The 12,042-nt window shown below is 34.0% G+C and overlaps 1 pseudogene; it reads right to left on the bottom strand.

Annotated features, from left to right (window-relative positions):
• Nucleotides 1–3,543: 3,543 nt before the first annotated feature.
• Nucleotides 3,544–9,439, bottom strand: LOC134279836 (uncharacterized; annotated as a pseudogene).
• Between the last annotated feature and the right edge of the window lie 2,603 nt (nt 9,440–12,042).

Here is a 12,042-nt window from a genome sequence, read left to right on the forward strand (position 1 = left end):
TCCTTGGCCAAAGGGCTACCATTTATACTAACACTAGGGTTGGGACCCTAAAACAAGGGGAGATAATCAGGAAAATAGAACCAAAAGTACTGGTTGCTAAAAAATCTTCTTCTCCAGAACCACCAGGCAGATTTTCACCAAACTTACATACAAGGTCCAGGATATGTTGAAGATTAAAAATTGTTCAAGGCATGACCCTGGGGCAAAGGGCGTGGTCTCAAGGTCACTTCAAAGTTAACCAAAATTTACACTTAATAAAAACTATTTTTATATTTGTACTTTTATACTATTTTGATATTTTGCTTACTATAAAGACTAGGATCATCAAATCTTTTTAAGTTGATGCATCTTAGGACTTCACGTCATGTTAACACAAGAGTAGGTCATGGTGACCTCCTTTTTAAATTTTACGGGCTTTTGTTTTAAAATTGATTTGGAGACATATTTTGGACACTTTAAGGACTATGATCATCAAACTTTGTCAGTTGATGTATCTTGGGTCCTTATACAAGGTCTACTTAAAAGTAGGTCACCGTGACTTTTTGAATTTTATGGCTCTTCTTTTGTAAAACATTTAATCCCATTATTTCAGATACTGAGAGGTTTAGAATCACCAAATTTTGTAAGTTGATGCATCTTGGGGCCTTACAACATATTTATGAAAAAGTAGGTCACTGTGACCTACTTTTTGAATTTTGCAGGCATTTTTTTCACATTGTTTAAAGGCATATTTTGAATACTTTCAGACCTCTGATCATCAAACTTTGTCAGTTGATGCATCTTGGGTCCTTAAACAAGGTCAACTTAAAAGTAGGTCGCCTTGACCTACTTTTTGAATTTTATGGCCCATCTTTTCTAAAACATTCAATCCCACTATTTCAGATACTGAGAGGTTTAGATTCACCAAATCTTGTAAGTTGATGCATCTTGGGGCCTTACAACATATTTATGAAAAAGTAGGTCACTGTGACCTACTTTTTGAATTGTGTAGGCATTTGTTTTCACATTGTTTAAAAGGCATATTTTGAATACTTTCAGACCTCTAATCATCAAACTGTCAGTTGATGCATCTTGGGTCTTCGAAAAATGTCGACCAAAAAGTAGGTCACGGTGACCTACTTTTGACATTTTATGGTTATATTTAAGTATCTTAGGTACTTTTTAGCTTATAATCATCAAACTTTGTCAGTTGATACAACTTGGGTTTTCGGAGAATGTCGACCAAAAAGTAGGTCACTGTGACCTAGTTTTGTCATTTTATGGCTATATTTCAGTATCTTAGGTACTTTTTGGCTTAGAATCATCAAACTTTGTCAGTTGATGCAACTTGGGTTTTCAGAACATGTCAACCAAAAAGTAGGTCACTGTGACCTAGTTTTGAATTTTATGGCTATATATACTTATCCATGGTACTTTTTGGCTTAGAATCATCAAACATTGTCAGTTGAGGCATCTTTGGTTTTCGGAGAATGTCGACCAAAAGTAGGTCACAGTGATCTACTTTTGATTATCTCAGGTATTTATTGGCTTAGAATCATGAAACATTGTCAGTTGATGCATCTTGGACCCTTTGAAAATGTTGACTAAAAAGTAGGTCACTGTGACCTAGTATTGACATTTTATGCCTATATTTAAGTATCTTAGGTACTTTTTGGCTTAGAATTATCAAAACTTTGTTATTTGATGCAACTTGATTTTTCGGAGAAGTCGACCAAAAAGTAGGTCACTGTGACCTAGTTTTGACATTATATGGATATATCTTAGGTACTTTTTTGCTTAGAATTATCAAACGTTGTCAGTTGAGGCATCTTGGGTTTCCAGAGAATGTCGACCAAAAAGTAGGTCACAGTGACCTATTTTTGACATTTTATGGCTTTATTTAAGTATATCTGGTACTTATTGGCTTAGAATCATCAAACTCTGATAGTTGATGCATCTTTGGTCCTCAGAGAATGTCAATCATATGAAGGTCACAGTGACTTACTTTAATATATGAGGTACTTATTCGCTTAGAACCATCAATCTTTGTCAATTAATGCTTCTTGAGTCCTCAGAAAGTTTCAAATCAAAATGTAGGTCACCATGTCCTACTTATGGTATTTTATAGTTATACTGAAATATCTTCAGTCCTAACTGGCAAAGAATCATCAAACTTTGTCAGTCCATGCATCTTACGATACTTAGAGTAAGAGGCTTCAAATAGAAGTGATAGATTGTACAATTTATGAAAAGAGCGATTCAAGGCCCTTGGGCCTCTTGTATTTTATTGTGGTTTGATTGGAAAAGTATATTTATGGATGATGTACCTTTAGGACAAGCCAAAAGAAATAGAGGCTTGAAAATATTCAAGTCTCTATACAGTATTCACATAGTAGCGTTGATAAAAATTGGTTCTTTAAGTCTGTCATCAAACGACTTTCATTTTTTTCTTTACTGACACCGTATTGTATTGTTCTTTCTTATTTCGAAATAAAATATCACTATCTGTATTAATAAATAAGACTTTAAAAGACCTTTCAATGAAGATATTCTAGAAGAATTTTTTTCATATAGGGAGACATGGTATTGCACTGTTTGAATGTTGAAGGAAGGAAACATATTATATATGATGAAGTTCTACTGCGAGGAATTTTGTATCATTAGTTCTAAGATTACCTGAATGATTTGATGGTCGACAATGTTCTATCAATTCAACTTAATATTGAGGTGAATAGTCATTAATAGTATCAATTTATGAACATTCTTCTTTGTCAAAGATCCCACCCTACATAATTTATCATACAACTTCGATCGAAAGGAAATTCAAAGACTGACCAGAATAATTCATTTCAAAAACCAAGGTGCATGTGGATGCTAAACAGATAAAAATCTTGGAATGATCTAAGTTTGTACAATATAACCTACACATGGTTTTTCTTTAAGTAAAAAATATAAAAGAAAAAAACATCAAGGAATACCACTTTAGTTAAAAAGAAATTTGCTTTCAATGATACCATCTTCAGTACCGGTAATTAAGAACACAAAACAGACATTGATTTTAACATAAAAATTTATCTTCTTTATAAATCATCTGGTATTAGAGACTGATGAGTCAGAACAATATTGAGTCACCTTATCTCAGAATCGACACTGTTTAAGGAATAATGCTTATTCATGTACAGTAATAAAAAATTATAAATGTGGCCTTGCTTTTCTTGACATGAATACTGATAATTCCTTTTGAAAATTGGATCCACAATTATATCACCATCCCTCTCAATTCAAAATATGAAAACAAATAATTAAGTAGAAATATACAATAATGTGAAAATGCTGTAAAGCCAAGAACGAATCTGACAATCATTGTACACAATGCCTAAAGTAAAATATATAAAAATTTTGAACAAATATTGTGGGACATCCAAATAATCCTAAGCCAAGTATCAAATTTACAAGTAATATGCACAATGCATACGATAGCAAGACACTCGCAAAGCAGAAAGTGAATTGTTAGTTCGATTGGATACATGATATATTACATAACTTGAAACAGTAAATGCCACTTTAACCTAAACGAGACGGTACAAAACCATGATACTGTCCAAATTGGTCAGGAAATTTGTCTCTTATTGCCCACACACAGCAACTTGGAATCACTCTTCTGACCCCAACTCCTAAACGCCCACGGTGCCACAGTATAAATAGTCTGTAGCCCGCCTGCCATGTCCCCGTGTTATAGTCCTATGAAGAAAGATGTATATATATCTACAAAATACCAAAAAAATCATTTTTTTATTCATTATGCACACAGCAAAATTTAAAGAAATGTATACGTACCGGCAAGTCAGATCGACAGTTGTTTGGTGGCCTTCCACAGCATAGTCTTTCAACTTGCGTTGGCATTTCTCTGCATTTCATGCAGGTACACCACTCAGGGGAAAACGTTGTATTTCCATTAGTGAACTCTTCAGAATAAGAGGCGTGTTTAGTCGTCTGACTGGGACAGCATGGCATTGCGGATAATACAAAGCATGCCAGACGTAAAAGACGTAAAAAGCGAAAACCCCAACTTTGTCGTCTATTAATAAAAATACATTTCCAAGGTATGTGTATTGACTTTAAATGTACCATTAAGATAAATAGATACGTACGATCACCAATACATGCAGATGTAAATTAATATCCATGTCATCCCTATTCTTGATTTAAATAAAGTCCACGACAATAAAATTAAATAAAATTTCATATGCATTTTGATAGAATTTGTTCATCGACATTCAACGTGTTGTTTATTACATGTTTATGTTACGTTTGTCCCAGAAATCCCGCGAAGTTAGTGCATTCTCCGACTTTTTTCACAAAAGAGCGCACTAAGAATTATAACTCTTCAATAGTGGAAAAAGAACGTATTCCCACCAGGTTGAGGATGGTAACCACCACGTGGTATCCTGTCCATAACGTCAAGAAATAAACTTGGGTGATTTCTTCCTGTTGTTATTAAAAGTTCTTTACTTTCCTGGTCACTCATTTCTTCAATGCGTGCCTTTAAGATACCGGAGATGAAAAATAATTACACATTCTCCATAACAAAATATAATCAATCATAAAATACTGGTGCTAGGTAAATTTTAAAATGGTAGCTAGTATTCAATACCTGGTTTATATTCTTCACAGCATTCTGTCAAGTCTTTTTTCTTTCTTGGGAAAAGTAGGTTTTGGACATTTGCATTCTTTTGCTGTCTCTGAATAACAGTGCTCTCTGACGTGGTCATATAGGTCGTTCAAGGTACTTACTGATGGTAAAAGAACACCTGGATTCGGAACTTTCCTTCTGCTTTTCAGTAACATGAAGGTGACAGGCTCAGAGGAAGCATATTCCCGACATGTAATAATTCCTGGATTTTCTGAATCCATGTAGAAATGGTGGCAGCGGGTTAGGTATTTCAGATGTTTAAAGTACAGTTGTAAATAATTCTTCCATTCATAGAACAAGACAGGATCTTCACCATTACCTACAACCTGTGGAATAGTATGACCACTTCTTCTGGAAGTCCTATTGGATTCTGCCACCTTAAACACAATCACAGGAAGAATATTTTTAAGACACCAAATAATGAAATATAAAGATATCTTATTTTTTAATCACAGAAAGAAAACTTGACAAAGGTTATATACATCACAACTTGTATATTTTCATGTACTTGTAAATAAAAGTACCTGTGGTATTGTTTCAGCATTAGTGTTTCTCCAGTGCACCTTCCAAACAATAAAATGCCAGTCTGGCTCAAAGAGCCACAGCTGCCTTACCGACGACACGGCCGACTCAAGTATTTAAAAGGAAATCACCTGTTTCTATTTATAGATACATGTATCTTTCATTATTAAAAATCAAATTACATGTATGTTATCATTTGTGAACCAGTGTTACATTTTCATAGTTGCTGAACCTGCAAGTTTGTTACATGACAATAATTTAACCTGTTCAATATACTCTTATTCTAAACAAAATTTTAAGAAAATTTTTAAAATATAAAGAGCTAGCAGCTATGACTTGGTCATTTAAGTAGTTTAAGACTGTTTTTCCCGAGATACTTTCAATGTGTAATGTTGTATAATAAATCTCTTAGATTATTTATACATGTATTATAAAATAATGAAAAGAAAACATAGGAAAAATGCACAAAGAGAAAAAAAGGAAAGATAAAAAACACTTACTGTAAGACTCGAACTCACGATCATAATGTCTTCAAACCAGCAATCATACCACTAAGCCACGAAGTCGTTGTAATCAAATGGATAAATTTAAGACAGATTGTTGAAACTTAAAATAATTTTGAGAAGAAAATTAAATACATATAATTTTTAACATTATCAATATAACACCACCTTTAACCAAAATTATGTAAATGTAATTAAGTGCAGTCATTTCAATATAAATTATTCAGAAGTTGTTCAGAAAATGTATGTTTTGTGAAATCCTGCTTGGTGGTTCTGGAGAAGATTGTTGAGCAACCATTACTTTTGAATTTATTTCCTGATTATCTCCCCATGTTTTAGTAGAAATGGTAGCCCTTGTGGAATGCCTTGTGACAAATTGACAATGATTGGCCAAGGGGTTCTTGAGTTATGGCCCATGTTCTAAAATGTTTAACGCACACCGCACAAATGGCCATATCATTTGCTCTTTGGGCCTTGGCTCAGCCATAGATGCTAGACTTCCACTAATGTTTAGAAATGAATCTACCCAGCTTAATCAAAACAATTTTGTGTATAAGGGCTTGGATAATGATGGAATTGCTGTACAAGAAAGACTTTTCGGAAGGGGGGATTTACCTATCCACAAGTACTGTGCTTGAAAGAGACCATGATGAGCATCTACAGGAAGAAATAGTATAATACGTCTTTTTATAACATAATTTATTATCAATATGCACAATCTTGTTTTTATAATGTACACAAACTTATTAAAAGTACTGAAATAACAAGCATTATTTTTATTGAATCAATATATAAATCACAAGCAGTTTAAACAGATAAATGAGAATCACACTATCTGAGGCTGTATCAATATAAATAATGTCTTGAATGAAATTCTTGAGAAGATATTTAAAACATGTTACCAAATTTTCACTGTTTCTGAATTATCTTCCCTTAAATGATGCGTGGGAAAAACTATTTATGATTGATTGACAGATGAAAAGGGGTAATCACAGAATGTGTATTTCATGATGACTCATAAAATTTGCTGCATTATTTACCAAGACAGAAATTTGATTTTGAGTGAGATTGAAAATGGTGATACAGTGGAATGTACATAATTTCCTGAAAGCTTTAAAACAAGTAGTGATTCTAATGCTGCCGTAGACCTCTCCTGTGGCAGAAGCATCTCATCCTGTTGTATCAACATTTATTAGCTCTTCTGAGCCAAAGGCTCAAAGAGCTAATGCTATGGCCATTTGTGCGGTGTGCGTCGTGCGGTGTGCGTTAACTTTATAGAATATGGGCCATAACTCAAGAACCCCTTGGCCAATCAGTGTCAAATTTGTCACAGGGTATCCTTGGCCCAAGGGCTACCATTTATACTAAAATAAGGGTTGGGACCCTAAGTACTGGTTGCTAAAAAATCTTCTTCTCCAGAACCACCAGGCAGATTTTCACCAAACTTACACACAGGGATCAGGATATGTTGAAGATTAAAAATTGTTCAAGGCATGACCCTGGGGCAAAGGGCGTGGTCTCAAGGTCACTTTAAAGTTGACCTAAATTTACAATTAATAAAAATGTTAATATTTTGCTTACTATAAGGACTAGGATCATCAAATCTTGTAAGTTGATGCATCTTAGGACTTCACATCATGTTAAATCAAAAGTAGGTCACGGTGACCTACTTTTTTAATTTTGCGGGCATTTGTTTTCAGATGGATTTGAAGGCATATTACGTATTACGCATAAAACGTATTGTAATATACCAGTTTTAAACATGAAAAAGAAGTTGATTGCATTTTTTTTATTTTTGTCAGGTTGTGATTTAATTTTTTTCTTTTTATAAAACAGAAGACCACCCTCCTCCATAAAAAATGGAATATGTGTATTTGTTGTATATTTTTTTTTATCAAGGAATATGTACTCAATAGAATTTTTTTTTTGTAACAGTATTCTTTACTTGCGTGTAGTTTTGTGCGATATTATGCATGCCTGATTTATTTTTTGCATTTTAGCAAGTTTCAATTTTTTTAAGTTAGCATTTATAAACACAGCAAAATATTTTTTGTAGTCATTGTTAGCATTCATTTCTAGTCATCATTTATGTACAATCATTATAATGGGTTTTTTGCTGTTTTTTTTCTTTCCTTTTTTCTTTTGAAGAACCCAAAGTTATATGGTATTATCAAATCTATTGTTTATGCACAAGTGCTCATTGTTATTATATGGAGAACTTTTACTAATTATATGTGTGTATTAGGAAGGAATTTGAAAATTTAATGGCATAAAATTCATTTTATTAAATGTTTCTTTTAAGATTTAAAACATAACTCAATAGACCCACAGAAATATGTTTTTTACACACCCATTGATAATTTTTTTTTCTTGTCATTGTTCTTTGTGAGTTTTGCATGCATATTAATTTACTGTAGAAATTCAATTACCATTTCTTACTTATAGTAATTGTTTACATTTTAAAGCATGTGAAAAAAATCTTCATCATATCCTGTTTTTCAATAGAAATCCCCCAAAACTTACAGTATTAAACCCCTGACTTGCACCCTAGTGCTTATTGTTCATTATGGAGCTACAATGTTGATATATTTGAATATTTTTTTTACTTTCAATAGTACAAATCATGTATTTTACATTTTCACTTTTTAAAAAACAATGATTTGATTTCTTTGTATTCTTATTTCTGTGTAGATAAATGTGAATATTCTCTTCTTTAATCATAAAATAATCAAAATGTCTATGAATATCAAGTGAAAATTTTAAATTTGATATAAATTCAAATGCGAACAATTTAAAGTTCACATTCTCCCAATTTTGCGGCCTGATACCTTTGACGCTTGCGTCAATATGGTTTTCTTGTCCTTGGGTGATACGAAAATGTACTGGATGGTGGAATGTTTTCTACATACGCACTTGTTCTGTCTGCCGTCACTTCCTGTACTTAGTTCTTGAAGGCGGATTCCATTGAATCACTTTCCTCACCTTCTTAGTTCTTCCAAAATATTGGCTTCAAAGTCCAAGAGCTTCTCTTATTAAGTTCAACAATGTCATTTCTGTGTTCACTAAGGCACTTTCCTTTTCTGAGATAGCGTGTTGTAGGATCTGCTCTGCTTGTTTCCTCTCTAGTTTTGCGTGATCTTCTGCAAACTTCCGCAAGCTTTTGCTCGCTTCTTGGTGGCGATTGACGACAAACTGTGGCTAGAAGATTTCGAGGATCGTGAAATTTCTCACGCATTTTCTTCAAATTATAGATTTTGGATCTTCAGGTTCAACTTCCTCAATGTTGAGTCCACCAGTATTCTGTGGCCTCGTATTGTCATGTTAAAACGTTCCATTTCTTGGTCACTGTGATCAGAACGTTGTTTATTCAAGAAATCAAGTTAGTTTGTGCATTGCGATTCTAATTTATTTACACGTATCTTGATATCGTCATGTAAACCTGCAAGTTCTTCAACTGTGCACGATTTCCTTGATGTTTCTTCCACATTCTTGATTATAATCTCAAGTAGACTCCATACTTTTCCTATTCGTCTGACATGAGAATTACACATTCTGTTTCAAACTGTTCTAAACCTTCGTCTGTCATGGTTACCTTCTCGTGAAGATTTTCTTCCAAGTGTTGACTAGTTGATTCTCCAACCTCTTCGGTTTTTAAGGAACCGGATCCTGGATCTGGTTGGTCACTTCCACTTTTAGTGATCTGTTGTGTCAGGGTGAGGAAGGCATTCACAGCAGGCCAGTTCTAGTGTTTTTATTGTACTGTCCTGGAGTCAGCAGTATAACCATTTATTGTGTGTGAGTTGGTAAAAAGCTGAAAAATACAAAATAAAATTACAAGAAAATGTTCTAAAGTTACATACATCAAATATAGAAAAAATTCAATTTTCTTATGACGATAACTGTGCTACATACTTTTTCAGATTAAGCAGGGGTTGAATACGATAAAACTTTGCAAAAATTCTTACTCAAATTATAAGATTTACAGTCAATAAATTCCTTACTTAAGCTATCAAACAGTTTTAAACCACGTTTCATATAAATGCACTAATGATAAAAAGTTGGAAAAGTTTGGTTCATAAACCACGTGTCTACAAGCATGGCCGAGATGATGTAATTAATTTTCCAAAAAATATGCAAAAATGATTCTCAATATAAACACGAAAATATAATATATCATTTGTCACCTAAACATAAATGCTTAAGACAAACAAATAAAAACGTACACTTTAGTAGGCACAAAATGCCTCAAGAAAAGAAAGACTGGTGTAAACACGTTTTTCACAATGGCTGCAACGGAAACATACCAGAAAGATAATTCTAACATGATTTCGACAATTTACAAAAAACGATAACTCTTTATCTAGAACACTAGTGGGAACAGAGGTCCTTGATTGCTCTGCTCCTCTTTTGTATTGTTTTATGCACTTTTATCTTGAATATTGTTTGTTAATAAAGACTATCTGAATAACGTTTCCATGGAATAAAATTTTAAAAATAACATGAAAATATTTTTTGTCAATTTATGTATTCGTAAAATATATAGAATTACCAATAAGCGTCCTAATTACGTATTATCATGGCAGTCTTAATTACGTATTATCATGGCAGCTTTTGTGCAAACAGTCTAGGGGGAGGGACGGATGTATAGTACAGACCTCTGATAGGACAAAATTTTGAAGACCTATAGAAAAAATAAACGTAAAAAATACAAATGCAGATCATGTTATAAAAACTTCACATCAATGCATTTTTTTTTCACAGAAATGGTGTGATTTGGTACTTGTAAGTACATGTACATCAATATTGTGGGGATATAGCATTTAGACCCGGTACAGTACAGAGATAAGACACATAATTTCAAAACTGAAAAAATGTATTTTTACGAAGTTTTTTTTTTTTTTTTTTAATTTTTTTAACAGTTTCTCACTGGCTTTAATAATTTCGGCATACGAGTAAATTCGGTCGACCAAACTTGTGTCATCATAAATAAGACTTAAGTATAATATAAAGAAACAATGATAATTCATTCTACATTTAAAAGAAAGTTGAGCAAGGAATCATTCTTGCGTCCAGGGTTCGAATCCCACTGTGCAACATGGAGACAGGTCTTTCGGATGAGACCATAAGTAGTATAAATGGTCTAGCTGGGTGGGTCAACTGAGGTCCACTTTTAATGCAAATGAAGTAGAAAATGCTGGATTCTAATTGGATAGGGGGCTAGGTGGGTCAAGGGAGTGCATCCTCTGGGTCAAGGTCAGAGATCTTGAATACTAAGTAACCTGCACGCGCTTCCCGCCAAAGAGCACCTGATCAGCAAACACCTGTACGTTCTTGGCATTCGCTTCCTGACAAACGACACCTGATTCAGGTGTATACCTACTATACACACAGAACTTGGCATTCGAATCACCTCCTGTTAAGCATTATGGCGTCATACACAGTATAAATTTTGAATTTTTCTTGACTTGAAGCTCATTGTTTTGTCAGATCAATCCAGGGACGTAGCAAACCCCCCCCCCCCCACTTTTTTTCCCCAACATCACCTTTACCATTGAAAATGTCTACTGAAAGGTTAGTTGCCCCCCCCCCCCCCCCTCCCGCCCACTTCTTACCACAGTATAGTGATATGAAGGAAATGTAGTATTGTATGCCAAAAAATTGGAAGTAAAAGGAAGTTCGTACTGGAAAAAATTGGCCACTACCACCAACACATGAAACAGGAATTTACAGTTTGGGCAAGTTCCCTTTTTTTTGCTTGTCGACTTTAACAGGCAAGTAAAAAAAATAATTTAAGGTCCCCCCCACTTTCAAAAACGATGCTACGTCCCTGCAATCAGCTGTCGACATGGATTCTACTAAAGAAAAACTGTTACATGCCGAACGACCGTTGAAATGGCGAAAACGGGAGAGAGAGTAAGATCAATTCTTATTATATTAGAGAGCGAGAATTAGAGCTACGAAGAAGAAATGCCAAAATTATAGAGAGAAGAGCTCCAACTACAACAACAACAAAGGACTAGGGCGCATGAGGGACCAAAGTCACCTCCCCTACCCACCCCCGAAACCCAAGGCCATTTCCAAATATCATGGCAGACTGTTTGAAGAAAAGCATTTTGGAACATTTAAAGCTCAAGAAAGATTTTTTACTGAATTTTTAGCCCTTTCAACAAGAGAAAAACAGGATTTATTCGGCGATTATTTAGAGACGTGCTACAAAATGTCAAAACACCAAATGCAGTGTAATCCTAAAGATTACCACGCCTGAACGTTATCCACGATTCTCTGAAATCTGTTATTTGGTACGAATTTCTGCAGTGTAAACATTTAAACGAGGACAACAATTTA

The sequence above is a fragment of the Saccostrea cucullata genome, unplaced genomic scaffold (assembly GCF_032062105.1).
Source record: "Saccostrea cucullata isolate Sc308-1 unplaced genomic scaffold, CSIRO_AGI_Scuc_v1 ctg6430, whole genome shotgun sequence".
Classification (NCBI taxonomy): domain Eukaryota; kingdom Metazoa; phylum Mollusca; class Bivalvia; order Ostreida; family Ostreidae; genus Saccostrea; species Saccostrea cuccullata.